The sequence below is a fragment of the Gallus gallus genome, chromosome 1 (assembly GCF_016699485.2).
Source record: "Gallus gallus isolate bGalGal1 chromosome 1, bGalGal1.mat.broiler.GRCg7b, whole genome shotgun sequence".
Taxonomy (NCBI): domain Eukaryota; kingdom Metazoa; phylum Chordata; class Aves; order Galliformes; family Phasianidae; genus Gallus; species Gallus gallus.
Genome location: NC_052532.1, coordinates 59,787,230 through 59,812,282, shown reverse-complemented (window position 1 = coordinate 59,812,282; position 25,053 = coordinate 59,787,230). Strand labels below are relative to the sequence as shown.

Genomic DNA, 25,053 nt, shown 5'->3' with positions numbered 1-25,053 from the left:
CTGAAATATAAGGAAACAAATATTTTTTAAATACTCTGAAATACTAACTTATTTTTCAAACTGGAAGAAAGTTATGCATTACTTTAACCACCCTCAACTACCTTGCTGTAGCAATGAGACCCCTTCTATTCTTCAAAGCCCTTTCCAGGTCAGAATTACACACGTAAAAAAGAGGTTACTTGAAACAACACATGCTATAAGACATTGCAGTTTCCCCCACAAGACCTGTGGAGTTTTGTTGGTGTTTTTTTTTTTCTTTTTGACTTGTTTTCTGTATGTTTATTTGTTTTTAAATCATCAGTTAACCCCTTAATCCCCAGAAAAACCCATGTGTCACACTGTGACTGCTGTGTTCAGTCTCCTAAAGGAATTCACCAACACAGCAATTCAATTTCAGGCTACAATTAAAATGCAAATCCTCCTTGCTCCCAGCTCCCTATTCAGCCTCTAAAGATGGGCAAAACTGTCCAGTAGAACTGAACTTAGAATAAGTTTTTCTATTTTAAGCGTATTCTGCACACTTGTTTCATTACTGACAAGTCTACTGACAAGGTGTTATGATAATAACCTGCGCAGAGACTAACACACAGGTGGTTTATTGTCCTAGGAGTGCTCGTGAAAACCTTTCTGTTTCTCAATGAATAAAATTAAACTGTATCTGGAGCCTAAGCTATGTATTTATTTTACTGTAGGGCAGAAGCACTTGTCCAATTCCAGGGAGCCTTCTTAATGTAACAAATGGTGCCATCCCTAAGACATTAATTCAATGAGAATTCCATTTCTACAGAACCTGATGGAGCTTTTGTCATTGTAATAAAGCACTGAGAAACAGAAAGAAGTACAGAAGAGATACGAATATTTTAAGCAGAGAGGAACTAGAAAACTATTGGAAATCTGACAAATAATTTTAAGAAGTTATAAATAAGAAGTAAACAAAATAAATTCAGAGCCAAAACATTTTCGGGTTCTTCTGCGTAACAAATCAGTACCGGGATACTCTATTTAAATGATTTACAGAAATTACAGAATGAATCAACACCTGCACACAAGTTAGTTTCCCAAGCATGACAGCGTCATACATTTTGCCCATGAACATCTAGCACATAAGCTGCATCTTATTTCTTTCCCAAAATCCTCGGCACAATTTATCATCTGATTGCTTCCACCCTTCAAGTCTCAGAGGAAAAAAAAAAAAACAAGACTGCAGCATTTCCTAAGGCTGCCAGGAGCCTTTAATATCTGGCTTTTTGTTCAGATATTCTACAGTAGGAAGCTTGCAATCCTGGTCACCGCAGAAAGATGGAGAAAAGAACTGCATTACAGACAAAAGCAACAGCGGCAAAGCCAGCAAGAGTAGGCATTTAACATGCAGGAGGACATCTGGGTGCCCTCTAGAAAATAAGCATTCTTCAGAAACCTTTCCCTAAGTATCATGCCTAAAACTAGTAACCAAACCACACGCTGTAAGGGAAGTCAAATGACTTTGCATCTTTGGCGACTACTTACTTAGAAATGTTGACATTTAAGCACGGAATCTGACTTAAATGTCAGATGAGTCTTCAAGGGCTGAACTCTGCGAAGTGCAAAGTTTTTTGAGCTCCCACTGATTTTAATCAGGCTCTAGTAAGTACAAGTGAGATGAAACTAAGTCTCCAGCTTTCCCTCTCCGTGAAAGGTCAGGCTGGCCTTCAAGTGTTCACCATGGCCCTGCTCCAAAACCCACCACAGCCGAAGGGAATGGCTCTCAGTGACTTTAATAGCATTTGGATCGAATCCTGGTCTTTTGTTCCCCATTGGAACCCTTTATGAAGTGTAACCCCCTTGTGATTTGCAGCAAGAATAGAAGTGTTAGGTTGCATTTTGTTTGTATTTTTTTTTTTTTTTATAGGTGGAGGGAGGTGAGAGTCTATTAATCACACGGCCTGACTGTTTTCATTATGAAGAACCTGTTTTCACTTGCTTGAAGTTTTAACTAGCTGTAACACTTTGGGCAGAGATTTTCCACTACAAATATTTGCTTTAGGTGGAATTATTCTGGAAAAAGAACAGCCAGATCAGTTCAGCTTCCTTTTTTTTTTTTTCCAACACTTCAGTTAGAGACAGAGGAACGCTTTTATCGGTGTTAAGAAGTTTGCCAACTTTGTCCTCAAGAAACCGTATCACCTCACACCAGTGATCTGAAACTGGTGAAGCTGCCATCACCTTCATGCCACATGCTCACCACCCACATCCAGGCAAGCTGCAGGGAGCAAGCAGACCCCACCACTTTGCACATGCTGGGCAGGGATCTGATACGTAAGATAACATTTCCCTGTTTTCTCTTTCATCTTTGGCAGTACAGTGCAGCAATGGTCAACTCTTCATGTCTTGGTTTTCACAGAATCCTTGGAGTTGGAAGGGACCCTCAAAGGCCATCTGGTCCAACTCCCCTACAGTGAACAGGGACACCCACAGCTAGATCAGGGTGCTCAGAGCCCCATCCAGCCTGACCTTTTTGTCTGCCTGTGAATAACTAAAATGATGCCCAAAACTCACACCTTCCTTGCAGCAAGCACAACACCATATAAGCTACCAGTTTCAAGGCATGATTTTACCTACAAGTCAAAGTTAACCTGAAGCACTCCACAGAATTAAAGGGAGATCCTGTGGTAGCTCTGCCTATTGCAGAACAGGCCTTCAGAAAATCCTGAGTCTCTTCACCATCTGTGTTTGCGGAGCAATAACACCACCAAGAAAAGAGAAAATAAGAAGAAATCTTTACATAGACACTAACTGCAAATCACCACACTGCACTGAAGAACCAATGAACTGCATGAAAGTAGGCAGCAGAGTGAAAGTAAAGGAGAAGGAGGAATGGGTGAAGCAAGAGAGCTCAAAGAGTCCAGAACTTTTCTATCTGTCCTCCAAATGTTTTTACTGCTTTGGTTATAAAATGTTTCTTTCTGTGACAGTTCAGTCAAGAAGCAAAATGAACATTTCCAGAAAGCTGCCATCCTGAAGTCTACCTGAAAACCATGAAAGAGAACACTGCTCAGCGTTTGGCGTCCAAGCTGTCTGCCATTAAATCAACTTGCACGAGTGGCATAAACATATGAGTTCTTTCAATGAATCAAATGTTTTACAAGATCTATGTGGCTTTCCAGAGCACCTTATCCAATCTTCAGGTTGGATATTAGGAAAAATTTCTCCTCCAAAAAAAATGCTGAGGCTGCAGTGGCACAGGCTGCCCATGGAGGTAGTGGAGTCACCGACCCTAGAGGTGTCCAAGAAACATGTGGATGTGGCACTGAGGAACACAGTTAGTGGGCATGGTGCAGGTGGGTTGGCAGCTGGACTAGATGATCTCAGAGGTCTTTTCCAATCTTAATGATTCTGTGATTCTACAGTTATGGAGCCTACTTTTTGGTTCAGGAAAGTTAACTAGGAAAACATCTCATGGCTGATGTGAGTGAAGAAAAATACACATTTGTGCATTAAAATCAAATAAACTGCAAATGACACCAGGAAGTTTGCTAAATGTTAGCGACACAGAGCATGTGCAACACAGGCATGTGAAATCTTGATGTGTTTGCAAGCTGCAAATCATTCTGAGCTTTGCTCAGACAGCCTTAGGATCAGCCAAAGCTCTTGATTTTGTCTTTAAGTAGGAAATCAAAGAAATCACTATTACAAAAGTTTAACTGTTTTATACCTGTTTATAATAGCTGCCTTGCATAAAGTCATTTACAGGTCAGATTTCTGTGCATTTGCACACCACACAGAGCTGCCAAATATCCCACTGTTAACGGGAGCCACTCCCTATCACCTGCTCCACCCGACCATTGTAATGTGGCTCCTGGTGCCAAAACACACGCACACACACACACACACACTCCCACATGAGAACAGGCGTGGGACAAATGTAGGAAAACTGTAGGGATGGTAGCTCTGTGCAGCAAAATATTACCTCCAGAACATAAAACAAGGTGAACATTTCAAGATGTGGGTCTCAGATTTTCATGATGAAAAGATGAAGTTAAGGCAGGAAATCCCTACCACCAGGTTTACTAAATGGCGAGAAACAAGCATGCTTGGACAGAGGTTCTACCTCTGCTTTGTGCCAGCTTTCCCACAAAGCAGAACAGCATGTAATTGGCTACTTGCTATCTTGTAAAAGCCTTTCAGGAACACTCCCTAAAGCAACCAGAATCACAACAAACAGTAAATCCAAAAGGCGCTTAATAACGCAGGAACCTCTTTTGCACAGTTCGAACAGAGGCCAAGACAGCTCTCTGGCAGCTCCGGCTTCCTGAAAAGCACAGCTCATCCTGAAACCAATTACATCATCAGAGCACTCGGAGAGCTCGTAATTGAAGACAGCAGAGTAGGTGGCCTAGTAAAACTCAATACCGTGCAGTTTACAGGAATGTAAACTTTGCTGGTACCAGATGGACCTCGTGTTAATCAAAACAAACTTTGCTAAGAAGCAGACAGCTTTTTAATTTGCCTTTACTGTTGGAGGCACCCTGAGTTTACAGACAAGAGTGGGACAGCTTCTCAGCTGCAGCTAATTGCCACGACACAGAGCTATCGCAAACCACTATCAGCAACACATTTATCCCACACTGTAGCTGACTCAGTCTCAGCATTAAACGAACTCACTCTTGTGTTCCCTTTGAGAGCCTTCTCAGGGGAAAGAAGCAAACAATTGCATGTACGATGGATGCTCCCCATTGGGGACATCTAAAAGACCAAGATAATGACACAGTAGAACAGGCCATGGTATGCCAAGAGCTTGTTTTGGGCAGGTCCCTCAGCTGTGAGAAGACTGTTGCTCCCACCTACGTTCTTCCCAGGAAGCATATCTAACTCTCAGCAACCAACAGCATTTTGAACCAACACTTTGGGAAACCCTGTGTTAGGGAAGATGTTCGAAGGATAAGTATAAAAGCAAGACTTATCTTAATCTTAATTCCTGATGATAAGAGCATGACACCTCTAATCAAGGCATTTTTCAACTCAGAAGGGGTTACTTTAAGTGGATGCCGAAGCTTCAGATCATTGGTAGATTCATATCTAGTCAGTTAGACAGACTCCCCTTCTGACACGGCAGAAGTTTTACAGGATTCAGATTCTGTCTGTCTTTACCATTTCTACTTAGAGATGACTTCATTCGAGTCTGCCCACCCAGCCACATCTTAGGTTACAGAAGGAGCTTTTCAGCTTAGCTTGGCCTAAGTTTCTCCTTTAGGAGGACCATCAAGGGGCAAGTGTATGTGATAGTCCAGTCAGAAAAGAGGAGTGCAAATCTGTTATGGAATAAAAAATACAAACGAAAAAGAAAAAAACAATCTATTTCAAACATGTCTGGATTTTTCACTTCCTTAAAATATCTGTCAATGCAGGGAAATAAAATATCAGTCACAGCTACAACTTTTGCAAGTGAAAGAGAAAGAAAACCACTTCTGCTCCCCTTTTTATGGGAAGTCTCAACATTCCCTGCAGCGTATGTGCAGTATCCCTGTTCCTTATCTCCCTGGAGAGCCTTAAACCCCAGCCACTACTACCCACGCAGACCCAGATGCATAAGCACACACTAACACAAGCAGTTTTACAGACTTTAAATGCCATGGAGAGATTTTATGAAAGTCACAACTGCTTTAACTCATTTGCACCGATAATGGAATATACGCTTCAAGTAAGTTTTCAGTTATGAGCATAAGTTTGGAGTTCTTGCCCTTTATTCGATATCCAAAGCAGAACAGAGCAGGGCACGACTGTATTGGCATAATATAGCTGAGAAGGTGGCCCCACTTGTGGCCTTTTTCTGTTGTTATGCTAATGTACCTCTTTCTTTTTGGGGTGAAAGAGGAGGGAGAAAACTAGGAGAAAGAGGGAAAGGGAGAGGGAAAGGCACAGTAATGGTATAGAGAGAGAAAAAAATAGAAGGAAGATTGCAAAACAACCTTAACTGATCAAAGATGTAACCAAGATGAAAAAGGGCTTCCCCTCATACCAGACATTCCACTGACGCGACAAGGAGACAAGGTGGAGCAGGGCTAACACGAAAAATAAGACCTCACCAAAGCACAACCACCTTCCACCAGACCTCAGGAAACCAAAGCACCATGCCTGCCATTTAAAACTTTCACTGATTTCAGTCATTTTAATTCCTCTGCGTCTCACACACAAAGCCTTGAAATCCACCACTAGATGCCATATCCCCCATCCTAGGCTAGCTAAGGGCCAGTATAGAGGTATTTCACGTAACTGCATTAGAAGCAGCACTGACAACAGAATCTAGGCTTTAGCTGCTCCATGTGCTCAGCTACAAACCCCTATTTTTCTTCTGCTTGTTCTTTTGACAAGCTTTATTCATTCAGGCTGAAAGTTTTCCATTCCAGGCATTTGTGTCAAGCTGAATTTATTTTCTTCCCTGAAGGTCTCAGGTAAAACAGACCATTTCTGAAAGAGCAATTAGAGAGAAAAATCATTGCTCTGCCCATATCGACAAATCATGCAACCATTTTGTTGAGAAAACTTCTGTGGCTGTGTACTTTGGAGCAGGGACTTGTCATTTAGCAAGAGGTACTGCAGAGATGTGCAGAGATGTGCCTGCTGTTGCTTTCAGCAACAACTCACTCTGCTTCTGGGAACGTGACAAGTCACTAAGGGAAAAAAAATATCTCCATCTGCATTGCTTAGGAGACATAGAGACTTGTCTCAGTTCCCCAGATTCTCTAGCCCTAGGAGGCCCAGAGGAGACATTGTCACTCCCTACAATGACCGGAAAGGAGGCTGTAGCAACGTGGGGGTCAGCCTGTTCTCCCACGTAACAGAGATAGGATGAGAGGTAACGGCCTTAAGTTGCACCAGGGGAGGTTCAGGTTGGATGTTAGGAAACATTTCTTCTCCCAGAAGAGTAATGATGCACTGGAACAGGCTAACCAGGGGGTAGGTAGAGTCACCATCCCTGGAACTGTTCAAGAACCATGCGGATGTGGCACTGAGGGAAGTGGTCAGTAGGCGTGGTGGGGATGGGTGGAGGTTACCTTAATAGTCCTGTGATTTTAACACCATTCTGCAGAAGCAGCATCACTCTCCTTGCAATTGCTCCTGCAAAGCAAATTGATATTCAAGCATCTCTCTGGCACTGCCTGTACCCAACCTGGAGGAGACAACCTGCTTTGGATGGAGAGAACTGAACATATGTAGATGAGTAAGAGGCTACATTTCAGTATTAAAAAGATGAGAGGGGATAAAGGAGAAAGAAGGCAAAGGAGGAATAAGGAGGAAAGAGTACAGGAGAACTGCTCAGCCTAGAGAAAAGAAGGTCCAGAGAGATCTTTTCAGTATCTAAAGGGGTCTATAAGAAAGAAGGGGACAGACTCTTTAGCAGGGTCGGTGGTGACAGGACAAAGGGAAATGTTTTCAAACTAGAACAGGGAAGATTTTAATTGGATATAAGGAAGAAGTTTTTACAGTCAGGGTGGTAAGGCACTGGCAGAGGTTGCCCACAGAGGTGGTGGATGCCCTGTACCTGGAAACACTCAAGGTCAGGCTGGACAGGGCCCTGAGCAACCTGTGGATGTTCCTGTTCATTACAGGGGAGTTGGATCAGATGGCTTCTAAGCATCCCTTCCAACTCAAATGACTCCATGATTCTGTGAGGAGCCAGAACTGAAGAGAAAGGATGAAAAGGACAGAGATACAGGGAGACACTCAGACCTCTGCTTTTGTAAGAGATCCAGTGGCAGTATCCAAGGAACCTGCTGCCACTCAATTTGTTGTGTCCCCAGTGAGCACTGAGGAGCTGAGCCGTGACATGAGCAGCGGGAGCAGCCTGCCTCCCCAGCGCAGCACTGCTTCAGGAAGCAGCTGTGCTTTCAGCTAACCAACCTAGCACAAGCAGATGGCCTGAAAACACAGAGGACAGCCAGGACTCCTGCAGAACGACTGCTGCCTCTGCGTCTCTGCAAAAAGCTGGCAGCTCGTGAATACAGGCTGCCCCAAAACACTGCACAGCACAAGAGCCAGGCTCACAGGCTTGGTGAAGGGGCTGCATGCAGACCCACTGCGTGCTGACAGGAGCGTGTGGGCTGTGAGGTAGCTAAAACAGGATCCCTAATCACAAAAAAATGCCTTTAATGGGAAAATGGAGGAGGTTATCCTCCAGTCATGCATGAGGCTCCATAACTGCGAGTGGAAATTACGGAGGTGTCCCTGGGAAGCAAGTGTCCTAGTAAACATTTACAAACAAACCATAAAAGATGCAGAGGCCTGCTGCATTGCTTTGATGCTCTCCATAAAGCATTTCATGTCAATAAAGGCAAACTTAGGTCCAAGTAGTCTGCTGAGTGACAGAAGGAACCCTGGTGGCTTGAAACTGTGCATGTGCAATTAGGGAACCAAGGCTCTCGCTTCTTGCAGCTGTCTTTTGTCTGGGATCCCAGTAAGTAAACCTAATAAAAAAATTAAAGCAAAAGACTTCAACAGAGCAGAAGAGGAGGAACAAATCCCTTCCATCAGTAAAACGCAGCAGAGAAAGGGCACAGAAATCAATGTCTGTCAGAGGAAAGATGCAGCAAATTGTATATACTACTGCTAACTACAGCAAGCTCTCCCAGCTTCAAATGAAGTGCCAGAAAAAAAAACAAGAGAGGAAGGAAAAAATGTTTAAAAAATAAAAATCAGAAGACACCATGCAGGCGACCAGCCCCAGAGCACAGAGACTCGGTGAGCAGCCCAAGGCAGGGGTGGATGTGTGCCAGGAACTGCAAAGAGCTCCTCCTGAGAAGATGCCCAGCGCCTCCTCATCTGCTCATCAGCCCTAAACACAGTGACACGCACCAATTGTAAGCGTAGGGGTAGGTAAAGTTCAGCTGGTCCCAAGCCACAGAGCTCCTGAAGCAGCTCTTTAAGGAACATCAATAACTCACTGGTACAGCTGAAGAGTTTGATTGGAGCAAGGAGGGTAAGACAGCAAAGTTTTACAGCTGAGCTTGCTCTCAAACAGAGTGAATGCTTGATTTTTGTTTAGCTTTTTAAAATACATTCACTGAAACTAGTTATAATTTTCAAATTATCATTTGGAGTCAGCACAAACAGGAAATTTTTGCACTGCTTTGAGAAGCAGATACTGTTTTAGTTGTGAGCATTTCTGGTAAATCAAGTGAGCCTGTGAGTGAAAGCTTTTGTTTTGGAACAAGACTTGAGCAGAATTCAAAAAGAAATATGGGGAGACAATAACCTGACCCCCCTTCTAAATATAGCCTGAAAAGTGTTTTCTTTCATAACGTATTTGTTTGGAGATTTCTTTAATACTTCCACAATGTACTGGTAATCCAAAAACTGCCTGTCAAGTTCAATTTGAATGCACATTTTTCACTTTTACTTGGAGAAGAGGGTGGAAAAAACCCACACATCTGCAGTTTGAGTCCTTCATACTGAGATGAGATGTGAAGAGGAGCAGTTGTCACACTGCTGTGGTCATGCAGAGACTGTAGATTTTTCAGGATGGTAAACCAGAGAGAGTTCGGAAGAGTCCATCAGCCTGAATGCCCAATAATCAATTAATGGAAATCTGCTTATACGTGGTATTAGATGAAGACCAATAAAGCCTGCATGGATCCCCCAGAATATTCTCTGTCAATTACAAGAGATTACAAGCTAATCATTTACACTGAGAACTCTCCCATATGCCTATGACGGAATGGAAAGGGGTGGTCCATGCTTGGACCCAGACCTTCTGTCACCAGACATCAGTGGTGGAGGCACTAAATTCAGCTGCACTCTCTGCAAGCAGCAGCTCTGCATGTTTTCCACGAACTTCTCCTTCAAAATGAAACCCATGTAGCGGAGACTTACAGAACACTTCTCTGGATGTCACTGGTGAATACTTCAGGAAGAGGGTATTTCCTTTCCGGAAAATTCCTAATCTGACATTTTGATCTAGCGCGTCCCTTTGCTTCTGTCAGATTAAATAAAGTAATCCACGAGTATGTCACAGCCATCTCTAAATACAAAATAAATGGTAAAAAAAAAAAAGAACTATCAACTTCCTCGCTCTTCTCTTGTTAGGAAACCGTCTGTTATTTTTAACAGCCTCAAGAATAGCTTGTTCTTTTTAAATATGAATGACACAAGTCTGTTAGAAATATAGAGAAGAAGAAAAATAACCTTCTTCAGAGATGCTATCCTTTCGGTGAAACTTTTTGATGTTCGCAATCAAATGCAACTCCATGCCAAAGTTATACAGCAACACAGAAAGAATCTGAAAGAAAACAATTCAAAAATTGGCAGCAAATGACTGTTTTTGTCAGAAGCCATGTAAGTAAATTGTGCCTGTGCTGTTACTGTTGGCATGAAATACAAAACAGTGTGCTTCCAGCAACTTTCATCTCTGTCGCTTTTCCACTCAATCATCTACACACAAATCCTTACGTTCTTCCAATTAAAAACGGACCCACTCTTTCATCACAGACACTCACGGCTCTGTTCTGGTACAGTTCGTTTGTGAGAAGTCAAAATTAAACTCCGCAATAGCTAGTAAAGATTAGCGCCTTGCTTTAAATGGATTTCCTTTGCAAAGCCATTCTTTCTGTCTCATCTAAACAGATAATAAACGGTAAAAGCCAAAAGCACATCAATAAAAGAATAATTCTGAAACTTGGCAGCATTAGAAAAAAATAATTATATTTTATCCTATTCTGACCGCGACTCAGTCTCATCTACTGCCAGAAAAATAAGACCACAAATATCCCAGCCGTCTGTAAGTCACTAACATCATCTCTTTGAACTGCACTGGCAACTTCCAAAAACAAGTAACAGTGAGAAAACTACACCATTTTGTAGTCTCCTACTGCCACAGAAGTGGGCTTTAATTCTGATATTTTAAAACTTGGCTAACACAGAAGATCCTGCATTGTTGCTCACAAGAAAGCTTACGGAATGTTGCACTTAGCCGAAAATATGAGCAGCTTCTGCCTTGGGGAGTTTGCAACAGCCTGTAATGCATATCCAGCCACATCAAACTTTCATAGGATGGGACTGGAGCTGACACTCAGTAATACTCAGCTGTGTATTTATATAGATGACCAAACATTCCCATGTAATTGATGGCTTCTCCCTCCCAGAAACCTAAGAAGAGAAGGCATGTTGCCTGTTTGGCTTGAGGCAAATGCATGAAAATGCATCACGAAGTTTGCTTATGGCCTCCAACGTTGCCAATGTCTGGGTCGCTCAGGTAGGCCATGGCCAAGATCACTTTAACAAGAACATCTTGTAACAAAAATCCTGTCATAGCCCCCCCAGTGCAACACATCTCCACTCTGCCAAAGGGTTGCCCACTTTGGCAATGCACCCACCCCAAAAAAGACAACCAAAAGGAGACAGCAATGCTTGCCTCTACAAACTATGACACTGGCAGTCTTCTCAAGGGCCAAGACCTGGCTGGGGAGCTCCTGCCAGGTGGTTCAGCCACACAGAGGGGCTGACTGGGCACAGGGACTAAGGTACAGCCACTGATGGGGTGAGGGTACAGGCAGACAAGACCCTGGTGGGAGAAGGCAGGCTGGCACAGGCAAGGAGAAGAAGCCTCACATCATGAGAGAAGTGTTAGATGCCTCAGAGGATACTCTCATGGTCTGTGATTGTCCAGACAGACACCAGTGGTGGGATCTCATAAAAAATGGTGCTGATGTCCAGACAAAATGACACAGAGGTTGGAGGAGAGCCTTTGTCATGGTGCTTGGCCAAAGAGGACACGCAGCCAGTAAAAGCCAAGGCAGGCTGTGGTGTAGGTGCTGCCATCATGTCAGCTTGCTGCCCGGCCAGCTCTTTGCCCTCCAGTGGGATAGGGATGAAGGTTTTGGACAAGAGGCCAGCAGGAAGGACATGGAGCACTGAGGCAGGAGAATGGTTGGAATCCCGTCACAGCAGCCCCCAGTTGCTCTTGAGACAACTGCTGCTCACAAACAAGGATACTACCAGAAACTCATCCTCAAATGCTATCAGAAGAGTCACCATGGAAAAATGGAAGCACATCGTCTACTTCTCAGCTCAGCATCAGGCCCACTCCAGCCAAAACAGGGGAACTGGAACTCCCACATTCACTGGTAAAGAACTCCTAAGACGAGCAATTCTGTAACAAAGCTGATACCAAGATTCTTACAGAGATTTGCTCGGAGGAAACACATTTTCATTAACTGACTCTTTCTCTTCTTGTTACTCTTTAATATTTGTGGTGCATATGTGTGATCCTATTGTTAAGCACAATAAATAGGTCCTCACTGAATAATTAAGAAAGAAGTATCAGCAAGTGTGGGTAATACTGCCAGCCATAACTGAAGACAGAAAGCTGCCATTATTTCCGTATTTGAGTTATTGATTAAACGTAACATCCGTTAAGCAGCAATCAGAATTGCTATTCTGCAACCATTCCCAGAGAAACAAAGACTTGTTCCAAGTGCCAATCACATATACTCTTGTGGTTAAAATGCAATTAAATGAGTAAAGCATCCAATATACCCACAAGCTAAACAAAAACAAGTCACAGAAATCTGAACTGTGGAGCAAAAACAAAGGCAATATTTTAAAGCATAATTCAAAATGAAGCGTCAAGACAGGCTGTTGCTTATAAGCCATTCTAAAAACTTTCAAATTACATCTATTATCAACACAACAGAAAAGAGGTCTTTTTACAAAATATATCACAGTAGGAGAAGTCTCATGAAAAAGTAGTGCTTTACTTATTCCAAAATACTCTTTCCTTTTTCTTTTTTACATTGCCTTGTTTACTTTTGAAGTTCTTCTGACCAGTATGAGAAGAAAAACATTCTTGAATTAACTATGCATAACTCTTGCCCTCAGATCCGGAGGAAAGAAGGCTATTCTGAGAAGAACAAGATTAACAATAATACCAAACAAATCTACTGATTTAGCAGTCTCAGTTTGATCACCAGAGAGTAATATCCTCACCTAAGGCCACTGGGCTCTCTGAGAACAACTAGAGGCAGAAGAAAGCCAAGCCAGGGTGACACCATTCCCCCAAGAAGCCACACAGCCCAAAGATGCCAATGATGAGCCCAATATGTTGCCATCTCCCACGTGGAAAGGGGCCAGGCATCCCGTAAGAGGAAAGCCACGTCCTTTTAGCAAGCACATAAGCTTTTACACCAAACTTATTTTGTCAATCCCAGCTTGTTAAGAAATAACAGTTTCTATGGAATTTGGCCAACACAAACCTCCTGCAGTGGCTAGCGTAGGAGGTGCACACACCACAAGTGCCAGCCTTGCTTCAGGGTTTGTACAGAGACTTACCAGGACAAGTGTGCACAGGGCAAGGTTCTTTTGCCGCAGGACTTCCTGAGGAGCAGAATCTCATCCAAGTGCAAGTACTTGAGCAAAACTATTTCATCTGCTTCAGCTTTGTTTCCCTGAATTGATAGCTCAGGGCTAGCATGCATAAGAGAGGATAGGGCACTTTTGACCAGGGCCACAAAGGAAAGAATTTTACAAGATGGATGGAGTGAACCAAGGCGAAGTGCTGATGAACATAGAATGCTTCAGGCAACTTAATAAAACTGGTGTTATGAAATCGCTACAAATCATCTGCATGAGCTTAAAGTCTTGACAAAATCACACACACTGCCTTACTCCATAGGCTGCTTGCCTCAGGTAAAAAGAAAAGTTCTGCCAGCTTCGCTGGTACCTATGACAGAGCATTACCTACTTCTCCCCTATTTTTTGTTGCTTTTAACCTCTAATAGGCTTGTTTTACTGCCCTGATCAGATCCAGGATTCTGTCCCTTTGCAAAGAGGCACCTGACAGCATGCCACAGCGGCCATCTCCAGAATTAGGACACAGACATTGAAACACACAGAGGCAAATTGATCCAATCGATCTCTAGGAGAGTTGAGAAGCCCATGGTCCTCAGAGACCTTTATTTTTTCAATCTGCAATGAAAGAGCCTGGCAGCAAACTGGAGAAAGCCAGTTTTATAAGCTGGGAGGGAAATGATTATAGAACTGTAGCTGCTAGGAGATCTTCCAGCTGGTTTAAATGATTTGGCCTCCTTATGAAAAGTACTGAAGGAAAAAAAAAAACTCGTGAAGGTCAGCCATGAGTGCTGTAGGTATCGCATGAAACGAACTTTCCAATTTATCCTCAAATGTTTAATTCAGAGATGGGGGCCAGGAGGCATAGAGAGGAGGAACAGAGGTTATTACATCCTTATGTAAATACAGATTAAAGAAGCAGACCGGCTCCTGTAGTATTTTACACAAATTAACAGTACCTAGAGAGGGAGCAGAGAGCAACATCACTTAATTGGAGCTCCTCACACTGCAGCAGCTAGGAGCTCTGATGAGAGGGGAATTCAGTTTCATTGAAATTTCACTGAATCATAGAATGGCTTGTGTTGGAAGGGACCTTTCAACACAATCATCTAGTTCCAAGCCCCCTGCTATAGGCAGGGACACCTCCCTCTAGATGAGGTTTCTCAAAGCCCCATCCAACCTAGCTTTGAATGCTTCCAGGGCGGGGGGCATCCACAACCTCGCTGGGGAACCTGTTCCAGTCTCACCACCCTCATAGTAAAGAATTTCTTCCTGATATCTAGTCTAAATCTACCCTTTTCCAGTTTAAAGCCATTTCCCCTTCTCCTGTCACTACCTGCCCTTATAAAAATTCCCTCCCCAGCTTTCCTTTAGGCCCCTTTCAGGTACTGGAAGGCTGCCATAAGGTCCCCTTGAAGCCTTCTCTTCTCCGGGCTGAAAAGCCCCAGCCCTCCCAGCCTGTCCTTGTAGGGGAGGTGCTCCAGCCCTCTGATCATCTTCATGGCCCTCCTTTGGACCTGCTCTAACAGCTCCATGACCTTCTTGTGTTGGGGGCCCCAGAACTGGGTGCAGTACTTCAGGTGGGGTCTCACAAGAGCAGAGTAGAAGGGCAAGAATTGCCTCTGTCAACCTGCTGGTCACACTTCTCTTGATACAACCCAGGATATGATTGGCCTTCTGGGCTGCAAGCACACACTGCTGGCTCACGTTGAATCTTTCATCAACCAACACCCTCAGATCCTTCTCTTTGGGGCTGTTCTCACACCATTCTCTGCCCAACCTGCATCTGTGCTTGGGATTGCCCTGACCCAGGTGCAGGACCTTGCATGTGGTCTTGTTGAACTTCATGAGGTTGACATGGGCCTACCTCTCAAACCTGTCCAAATCCTTCTTGATAGCATCCCTTCCCTGTATCATGTCAACTGCCCTTGCTGAGTTTGCACTCAATCCCACTGTCCTCGTTGCCTACAAAGATGCTAAAGAACACTGGCCCCAGCACTGATCCCTGAGGAACGCCACTCATCACTGGTGTCCACTTGGACACTGAACCGTTAACCACAACTCTCTGGGTGCAACCATCCAGCCAATTCCTTATCCAGTGAGTGGTCCATACATCAAATCCATTTTTCTCCAATTTGATGACCAGGATGTCATGCGGGACAGCATCAAACACTTCACACAAATCCAGGCAGATGACACCTGTTGCTCTTCCTTTACCTACTAAGGCTGTAAATCCATCATAAAATGGAGTTCCCTCTGAACCTGCTCTGCCATGGCTCAGAAGAGGCTTTTACTGTTCAGCGGAACACCTTTTCCTAAACAGAACTGATCCACTTTGGTTCATCTTTTTATGACATAGGCTTCACTGTTATGTATGCTACCTATTTCTGAAGGAAGCAGTACAATTTCTAAAATACTTGTAGAAAGGAGGAGTGTTTGCATCAATTGAAACATTTTGGCCATCTCAATCCAGAGTTGCCAAGTAACTTTGCCAGCCCCACACTGCAAATCTATGAGCTCCACAAGGAAAAGAAGTGGAGTTGCAATGGCCAGTCGTCAGAAAGCCAGGCTGGGAGGATAAGGAGCAGCATCTTAATAGCCTTCTCTTTCTATCCCAGAGCTGGGAAAACCATAGAGTTAGATTCAACAACAGCTTTTTCAACATTTCTTTTTAGCAAATGTCCAAAACAGAATCAAAGCATACTGTACACTGAGAAATGCTTTTTCTCCCTCTTTTTTTTTTGTGTGTGTGTGTTTGCAGATGGTTAGGGTTAACAAAAAAAAAAGTTTGTTTTAAGCTAAGCTTTTCAAGATGTCTTTTTTGTTTTCTCCATTAGAACTAAATCTAATAATTTAATTTTCACCCTGTTAGCAGGGGCTCTGCCTGATCCCTCCCCTTCCTGCAAGGTCAGCAGGCTGTGCTCTGCTTTGGTTCCATGCTGGCAGACTGCACACCGCTGTTGGCAGCTCCTGTGCTGGCAGGAATGCTGAAAACCTGAGGTCGCCACACTGCCTTCTCATCTGCTTGGGATGGGAAGGACAGGCTGGCAGCAGCAGCTGCATCCAGCATGCACAGCGGGACTGCTGGTTGCCAGAGGCTCTCCCTGCTTGGGCGCAGAGCAAGGCTCAATGCCCAACCCAGTACCTTTGACCAGGTGCAGACGTGGGTGTGCATGGGGTCCTGCGGCTGCCTCTGCAATGACATCTGCAGAACAAGGACTGTATTAGGCAGGATCTCAACTCTTGCCCCCCTCCAGCCATCCCCCAATTGCACACAAGCTGACTTTAAAATCTGACCATGTCAGTTACCTCATCTATTGTTAACCTCATCTATTTCTTTTTTTTTTTTTTCTTTTCTTTCCTGCTGACCTTTCTTACTGACTTTACGAGGCCACATCTGATGTAAATAATATCAGCATCCACCAGGCTACAGAAAGGGAAGCTGAAACCCTGCGGACTCCATCCCACTTTTGTTTCTGTCAACGGCCACCTCTCGCTGATTTCACGGCAAGAATCATGACTTCTTTATTATTATTTTTTAAAACAACCCCTGGTACAGGGCCAACACTTGATGGAGAATGAGACAATCCCACCGGGTGCTGTTGATCCATGTCCTGCCGGCATTCCTGGCACTCACTGACCCACTGCACAGGTTTACAATACTTGTGTGAGCACATCACTGCCTTCCCACCCTCCACTGCCCTCTTTGCTCATCCCCTGCAACCATTGTGTGCACCAAGCCACATGCCCAAATCCCAGTGAAAGCTGCTGGAAACCTCCGCAAGACGAGTAGGAGGAGCAGAGGGGGATATCCAAGGAGGCTAACTTTTGCCAAGGGAAATGAGTCTCCCTAGCCACCCCTCTGATCAGCAGTGAAAGGGAAGCAGCATGCAGGGCCACCCTTCCCTCCAAGCTGTCCTCTTAGGTCACTCTTTCTCTCCTCAGGCTGCAGACAGAGTAGACCTTCCCTAGACACAGTTCTCCAAAAACCTACACAGTCCAGACACAGAGCAGACTCTAACCACAAGGCCTTAAGAAAAACAGAGTTACTGATGGAGAAAAAACATCATCTACATCTAGTATTTATTGCACAAAAGAGTGCAGGATATCTTCACCCTCTTGGCAACCCTGCCTTTGAGTTCCCAGCAAGTGACCTCAGCTTTGATGGAGAAATAGGCTGCAGAGCCTCACAAAGCGTGGGGTTAGCTTTTCATTTGCTGCTCTGCAGGTCAGTCAAGGAGCCAGACTCACAAATGGAAAATCTTCTGTCATCTCACAATAGAAGTGCACAGACAGACTGGGCCTTGACTGGAAAAAAAAATGATAAAAGACTACAAAATAAAGTTGATATGGTAACATATGTTTAAAATCAGTAATGAGATGGCCAGAGAAGAACTTATCCAGAGCCCTGAATGCCAGCCAGTCTTACAGCAGTTTGGCAGAGGCAACTCTGGAGAAATAAGCTTTATGGCTTGCAGATTGTCTGAGGTATGATTGCCTTGACACAGACACCTGCTTTAGCAAAAACCCAGAGACTAAACAGTTCCTGACACGTTGAGGTCAGACAACCTCCTTGGGTACGAGAGGGGGGCACCCAACAGCCCCAGCGTTCCACTGCAGAATCCATCTCAGTGTGATCACTGCTGAACCGAGCACGCTGTGCCACTTGGCTTCTCTTCAGGACACAAATAACCATTATTTGTGATTCCCTGTATGGATGCAAGGCGCCCAGCGCACAGTCCACCAGTTGGCTCTCCAGAAATGTAGCTTGAAGGACTTCATCTCCACAGAGTGAATGAAATGGAACAATTCACTGTAATGCCTAACACGGAGAAGTTTAGAACATGACCACCATTGGAAATGAAACAGGAGAACATAGGATTTGAATTTCCTCGTACTCTCACAAAAGGAAAGCTTGCACTTAGTGCAATGCATCTTCACCAGCAAGAATTTTTTTTTCCAAGTTTAAAACTGTAACATGCAGCTTTCCACTCCAAATGAAATCCCCGTTGTTTTCAGAAGAACCAGTTGTCTAACCTTCCAGATGTCCCCACGCTGCTTTGTTGCCAGCTTTAAGAGCAAGCGTGTTGGAAATAAAGAATGTTTCCAGAGTGAAGCTACCTGTATTACAGGAGCTGCAGATTTGACTCCTAAAAACACAAAACATGGGTTCACCTATGTGCATTTTGTAAGCAGTCACTTTGTTCAAATCAAGACACAAGCAAACAAAAAAGAGCAGCTCCGTGCTGCTGGGGCATAGAATCATTACAGTTAGAAAAGACCACTAAGATCACCTAGTCCATCCCCAGCTCATCCCCACCATGCCCACTGACCATGTCCCTCAGTGCCACATCCACACAGTTCTTGACCATCTCCAGGTACAGTGACTCCACCACCTCTGTGGACAGCCTGTTCCAACACACTGACACTCCCAAGAAGGACCCCAGCGCATCTGAGTCTCTGGGACACTGCAATCCAGAGGTCTTGTGATTTCTACTCCTTTGACTGCTTTATTAAAAGGTTTCGCTCACTTTTTTTTTTAATAAAGAGAACAACCAACAAATTTCAAAGTTTCCCTTTCAATTTTATCCTGAGAACAGAGGAGGGAAGGGGAAGGCTGCATAAGGAAATACTGTTTCAGAGATAATGCAAAAACGAACATTCTTCAAAAGATTTTAGCAGGGATGACTCCCAACTCCAGAAGGAAAAACACCTTATTTACTAAAAAAAAAATAAATAAATAAGACCAGAGCTTCAGATTACACGAGCCAAAGCAATTTTTTTTTCACCCCACAATTCTTCTTTTTTAAAAAAAAAACTTCACTGACTATTTTTAACCCTAAAAACCTGTGGGTTTTTTTTTCTAGAATCCAAGGCATATGCTTTTCTCCAGGAGACTGAACCACCGCCAAAATCGCACCGCTAGCCAAGGTTCTTAACGCTCCTTGCAACAACGTTAATTAAAACTCACACAGCAAGGAGACGAGAGTAAGGACAGATCTTTTGTTTCACAGCAAGGAAAACAAAAAAAAAGCACAAAAATATTTTACAACATACCAATCACAAAGAAAACCAACTGGGAGGGCACAGAGGTGGGTGAATGAGCATAGCGCCCTGTGGCTCACTGTATGTCTTGTCAGTGCTTCTACTAGACTGTGCTTCTTCTATGCAGTATTCGTTTTCCATCTCAGCCAACCTGAGATCTAAGAGCCAGCTCCCTTAATTCTGGCACTCTCCTGCCTCCTCACCACACCTCCACAAATGCTGCATCAAAATACACGACAGGGCCATACAGAAAAAAGCAGCTGCTAATCATCACATCTGGATCATCACATCACATAAGGATGCCTCATCTGTACTTCTCTGAAGATTTATCAGACTTATTATTTCCCTCTGCAGCACGATTTCCCACTCAAATATAGGAAAATGAAGGCAATAGCTATTTAAAAGCCATTTGCAACATGGTCTACATGTATTAATTTTTCCACAGTCCTTCGGGAACATTTTCTTACACTGTGTACCTAATTCATAAACACATATCCATTTACTTAACAAATTTATGGACAAAAGAAAAGTAGAACTAAAGCAACAATTTAATTTCTACTGAATAACACATATTTATCACTTTAGAATAAACAAGCACAACTCCATCAAAACAAAGTAAGGTTAGCAAAGCCATTATTGTTTCCCATCAACATGGTGGGGACAGAAAGAAATATAAAGGCAACTGGAACTCACATTGTACATTATTTCCCGGTTTTGGAATGGTTATTTCCACCAGAAGTAACAACAACTAAAACCAGCATCTCTGCAAGCGCAGACAGAAGGAACAACCTGAAAATCTGTCAGTTCAACAGCAAAATGACAGCAATTTCAAGAAGGCAGCAGGTCAGAGCGCAGGATAGCCTTGAATGGGATGTGGTAGTTCAGCACACAGCGCACAAGGGTTTTATCTGAAAGGCCAGCACATGCTCAGAGCAGATCCTTTTGGTTTGGGCAACGCAGAGCTACAACAGCATGGGGAGAGGAGGGTGGAAGAAAGCAGAGGAAATGCAGAAGAGCTGTCTAACTTGCTGGCCATTTAGGCTCTGCTTCTTAACACACACAGCTCCACAAAAAGAAGATTTTGCTGAACCAGGCAAGTAGAAACCTAAAAAGGAAATCTGAAATCCCTTACCCTCATATATTTTCAGCTCTTGGGACTTTTTTGGGCCCCAGTACAGAGTTGATATACCACGGCTGCTATTCAGAGTGGAATTCAGAGGCACCCATGCACATTGCCATTTAATGCCCAATGCTAAGGGCAGCTCTTCACTACAGAAATGTTTAGCCTTCACCTCAGATCGAGAGGCTGCCCTCCACAGTGTATTTCTGCCATGGAAACGAGCATTTTAAGATCAAATTTGTTTCCCAAACAAAGGAATTTACCCCCCCCCCCGAGTCTAGCTGGGAGGGAGGAAGGGGCAAGGTCAACATTCCCTCCTCTGCTTTCAGGAAATTAAAGTTACCCAAGAACAGGGAGGTGTTAAGAAGCCTCAGTTTCTTCCTGATGCCAATATTGAAAGGTGTCAAATGCCTTCCCCTCACTCTGCTGTCAGAGCACAGTGAAGGAGCAGAGCACCACACATCTGAGCTTATGAGAAGGTTTATTTTGTCTCCTCTGAACCAGAAACACTTCAGACCATTAATTTATACAGCTCCGAGTTATTTCCTCTTCAGTTTTTTTTTTTTTTTTCTTTTTGTTCTTTTCTCCTTTAGCTAGCAAGGAGTTGGTAGCATTGCTGAGTGATGGGTGCAGAGCAAGAGAGCCATGACATCACTCCATTGCTGGCAGGAATAACAACTCATCCGATGGAGGCTTTCCTTCACCCAGCAGTTGACCAAACAACGATCATACAATCACTGAATGGTTTGGGTTGGAAGGAATCTTTAAGATCATCCAGTTCCAACTCCCCTGCTATAGGCAGGGACACCTCCCACTAGACCAGGTTGCTCAAAGCCCCATCCAACCTGGCTTTGAACCCAGTTACCAGCAGCTATAGTATTGTCTCGTGTCCATAGAGACCTGCTGTAGCCTAGAAAAAAAATCCAACTTCACCTCGTGGCTAAAGAAAGGTCAGTCAGCGCTGGGGCTGTGCCAGGAGTCAGGTTGCCTGCTCACCTCCCAAGGGAGATGGGAGCTATGGGACTGTCTGCCCTTCCCTTGGTGATCCCATCAGCCTTTTTAAACTGTCTAACTCAGAGCAAGTCACTCTTGCTCAGTAAAAGCATTCTTTCTGTGGAACTTCATGGATAGAAATTCATGGCAAAGAGAGCAGAACTTCCTCTGGGAAGTGCACTGCCACAGTCATCCTTCTTATTAAACCATATGAAATATGAAAAAAATCATACTGTGTTTACCATCTACACAATTTTCACACTCATTCAGACTTTTACACAATGAGCAAGAAGAATCCCATAAGCATGGCAAAGGAACCCAATTCAGCATGCTCATGAAGAGGGAGCACAAGTCTCTAAAAGGCCTGATACAACAGCAGTTAATGCCTCTAGGAGTCCAGAAGAGAACACAAAGAACCAAGTTTCCTGATTAACATGAAAGGAAAGTCACCTAAGTTTTAAGTCTCAAGTTTCACCGCTCACCTCACTTAGACCACTTTTGTAATAGCGCCCAACAAGGTATAAGCAGGAGCCACTACCCAAAATAATTCCACTTCATATTCCTTTTTCTCCAGTTGCCAAGATAACTCAGCACATTCTCTCCTGCTTCACTCTCCCATTAAGGAAATTTAAACTTCAGAGGGACGTTGGTATGTTTTCTTTATCCCACACATTTTCAGTTGCTGATATTTTTTGTTCTGTTTTTTCAGAATGGCTACAGGTCAGAATGAAAAGCATAATTTGCTGAGTATGTCATGGTACTTGACCAAAGGAAATAAATAAAAGTAAAAACAAGCACACTAAACATAACCTTCTCATGGTCAGAGTGAAGGCAGAGTTCTGGAGAGTCTCAGCCATTGTCACAATACAAAGCTTGCCTAGACAATGTCAGTAAAAGGGTTTAAATTCTTTCATTTACAAGTAATAGTTTAATAATTTGAATTAATAGTTGAATTATTCAGTAACAACCCACAGCAATCCTCTATTGCCCCTTCCTAGAAACATTTCGGAAATAAAGAATTACACCATTGGATTCTCACACTTTTAACAGCAGGGTTTTTGTTTGTTTGTTTTTAACTTGCTTGGTCTCCTTGGTTTTGTGTTTCTGATTTCACATATATTAAAACACACAGGTATTCCAAAGGAAGAAGAAAATACAAAGAAATGCATTTATCTTAAAAGACAACACCAACATAACAGTAAGTGGGCATAAACAAGCTAACAGAAGACTATATCTAATGAGACAAATAATCTGTCACCAGTTCCTTTGACAGATGGAAGGGCACTATTTTAAGAAGTCATCACTTGCAGCCCATCTTCTCTGTTGGGTTGGTTTGTTTCGTCTCTTCTTTCTTTTCTAAGGCAGAGAATATACGTCTCTTCTCAGTAAAGGCACAGCAATTCCCATCAGACAAAGTATTGAAGGAAATAAGAATTAAAAGATTGGAAAAGGTGCTCAAGACTAAATGGTCAGAAATATTCCAAGGCTTCTTACTTAAGAAGTAAATAAGAATTCCACAGATGTCATCTTGTATATATTGTTTGACTGCAAGCAGGCTTAGAGAGCCGTTCAGATCTGTACTGTCAGTTATCTCACTCGCTAAACTTGTAAGGGTCCAACTCATGTCATGGAGATACCAGAGATGTGGAAACCTCAGCTGTACTTAATACAAACAGAGCTACAGCAATGGACACCAGCTGTTCCGCTCCAATGACCCAGTAATCTTCATGATTATGTGTCCCAGTTACACCAGGACTCTGCTGGAAGGATTAGCCTATCGTGTTATCACCCTAAGCTCTCTGCTCAGAAAAGCATTAAACACAAGGACTAAGTGTTCAAAATAATTTCCTGCTGAAGTACCTCGATGTTTGTGAGCTTGAGACAAGTCAAGATCTAATTGGCAGAAAGCATTACCACTTCATGTGAGCGCACCAGGAATCAAACAGGTCAAAAGCAGGCCCCAGGAGCACCATCTGGACTCACTCAAGATGCAACCTGGGCGACAACCACACATGAACTGTAATCCCAGGGCTCCTGTCTCTCCAGAAGCCTCCTCTATGTCCTCGCAGAATTACCAAAGGGCAAACACCATGCCACAGTGTGCTCCAAATCACCACACTAAATCAATGTCAACTTCAAGCTCAGGCTGCAGAGACACATATTTTATGACAAACAATAACATCTTCCCTGAATTTAAGGAAACATATCCTTTTTCAAGATAATTTTCACGTGTTTTCTTGTTTAATAGTTTGGTTTTTTGTATGGCAAACAGGTATACAGGTATTGGACCAGAGAGATTATCACATTACAAAGGAGAAATGAAATAAAGATCTTACCCGTGCCCTGGGCTCGCAGAAGGGCTCCAAGAAGAGTGATCTCCAGATAGAGATCCTTCCTCCTTGGGAGTCAGCCCTTAAATGGGGTCTAGGAGGGTGTGGGATCACTCAGGTGAAATTGCGTTCACCTGTGCCCCTGCAGCTGACTCACCACTCACCTCAGGTGGGTCAATCAGAGGTTCAGGCTGTGATTCGACAGTTCCCATACAGACTTTTTTTTGTTTTTTTGTTTGTTTGTTTGTTTTTTAAGATCTACTGCCTATTAAAATACAAGCTTACTGATTGCAGGTAGAAAATACTTTTTAAAATTATCTTGGTCTTCTTGCCAAACTTTATCATATTTGGAGTCATCACTCTTTCCATAGAAGTGCACACTTCATTACTTGGTAGTGGAACAATAATTGCTCTTCAGTTATGCAAGTTATATCTCTAATTTGTAGGGGGTTTCCAAAGAGTTAATGATAGATGCTTAAATAAGTAAAATGTGAGAATACTAAACTTGTTATGTAAGAGATAATGGTACCCACAGAGCAGTCTGCCAGCTGGGCCACAGTCTCAGCTGGTATAAAGGAAGTATCCTGATGTTCTGCCTTGTGTATTCTTAAATACTGAGCCTGAAGCCAAATTAATCATATTACCTTGTGCTTTAATCTGACTAAATCTCACAAATAAAGCAATGTCAAGATAGGTCAACAACTGATGTCCCCGCTTTCCTGAATGCTTCTATGTAAGGCTGCCAGCAATTCCAAGGAAGGGATTTTTCCTTTCTGAAATTATATTTTCCGAGTATAGAACATACTGAGTATGAAATGAAGATATCAATCTACATCTTTCCTGGTTTCCAGAAATACACCAAATAAAAACTTACCCAAAAATATATTGTGAGGGGTAACGCTGTGTTAAAAAGAGCCATCTATATACATTTTTCTCCATCCCCTGTTCTCCAACTTTACTCCTGTGAACAAAGGTTCAATACAGCTTTTTAAAATACAGCATTTTCACTCACAGCCCTTCCAGACAAAATGTCGAATCCAGACTCTGAAAACTTGCATTCATTAAGGCTTCCATGGCAATGCTCACAAGATCAAGAGCAGAGCACTATCCAAACGTCATCTGTGTGTACAGATGCAGTATCAAGTGCACCTCCTCATATGACTAATTTTCCAATTAAGATTGAAATACTGTTATGCTAAAAACACAAACACATGGGAAGATCTCATTCTTACCCCACTGGGATTTATC

General features: G+C 43.2%; 1 protein-coding gene across 1 annotated transcript in view; it reads right to left on the bottom strand.

Annotated features, from left to right (window-relative positions):
- Window positions 1-25,053, bottom strand: part of TMTC1 (transmembrane and tetratricopeptide repeat containing 1) — a 152,010-nt gene that overhangs the window by 91,804 nt on the left and 35,153 nt on the right. The window lies entirely within an intron of this gene.